This window comes from Salvelinus sp. IW2-2015, unplaced genomic scaffold (genome assembly GCF_002910315.2).
Source record: "Salvelinus sp. IW2-2015 unplaced genomic scaffold, ASM291031v2 Un_scaffold3661, whole genome shotgun sequence".
Taxonomy (NCBI): Eukaryota; Metazoa; Chordata; class Actinopteri; order Salmoniformes; family Salmonidae; genus Salvelinus; species Salvelinus sp. IW2-2015.
Genome location: NW_019944938.1, coordinates 75282 through 75982, shown reverse-complemented (window position 1 = coordinate 75982; position 701 = coordinate 75282). Strand labels below are relative to the sequence as shown.

The following is a 701-nucleotide window of genomic DNA, read 5'->3' as shown; positions in this document are numbered from 1 at the left end:
ACAACTCTTATACCACCTTTACCACTGACCCCCAGTCCTAACCCCTCTACAATACAAAACTATATACCACCTTTACACTGACCCCAGCCCTAACCCCTCTACAATACAACTATATACCACCTTTACCAACTGACCCCAGCCCTACCCCCTCTACAATACAACTCTATACCACCTTTACACTGAACCCCAGCCCTAACCCCTCTAACAATTAACAACTATAACCACCTTTACACTGACCCCAGTCCCTAACCCCTCTACAATAACAAACTATATACCACCTTTACACTGACCCCAGTCCCTTAAACCCCTCTTACATACAACTTATATACCACCTTTACCACTGACCCCAGCCCTAACCCCTCTACAATACCAACTCTATACCCACTTTACACTGAACCCCAAGCCCTAACCCCTCTACAAGTACAACTATAGACCCACCTTACACTGACCCCAGCCCTAACCCCTCTACAATACAACTCTATACCACCTTTACACTGACCCCACCCTAACCCCTCTACAATACAACTCTATTCACCACCTTTACACTCACCCAGCCCTAACCCCTCTACGAAATACAACTCTATACCACCTTTACATGACCCCACCCTAACCCCTCTATAATACAACTATATACTACCTTTACACTGACCCCAGCCCTAACCCTCTACAATACAACTATATACACCTTTAATCTCTCTCTG

The 701-nt window shown here is 45.4% G+C and overlaps 1 long non-coding RNA gene across 1 annotated transcript; it reads right to left on the bottom strand.

The window, feature by feature from the left end:
• Nucleotides 1-338: 338 nt before the first annotated feature.
• LOC139025973 (uncharacterized) lies at nucleotides 339-677 on the bottom strand. The gene is made up of 3 exons (XR_011477666.1): nucleotides 606-677; nucleotides 428-505; nucleotides 339-373 (listed from the first exon to the last, which is right to left on the bottom strand). It is a non-coding gene; the product is annotated as an uncharacterized lncRNA (long non-coding RNA).
• Between the last annotated feature and the right edge of the window lie 24 nt (nucleotides 678-701).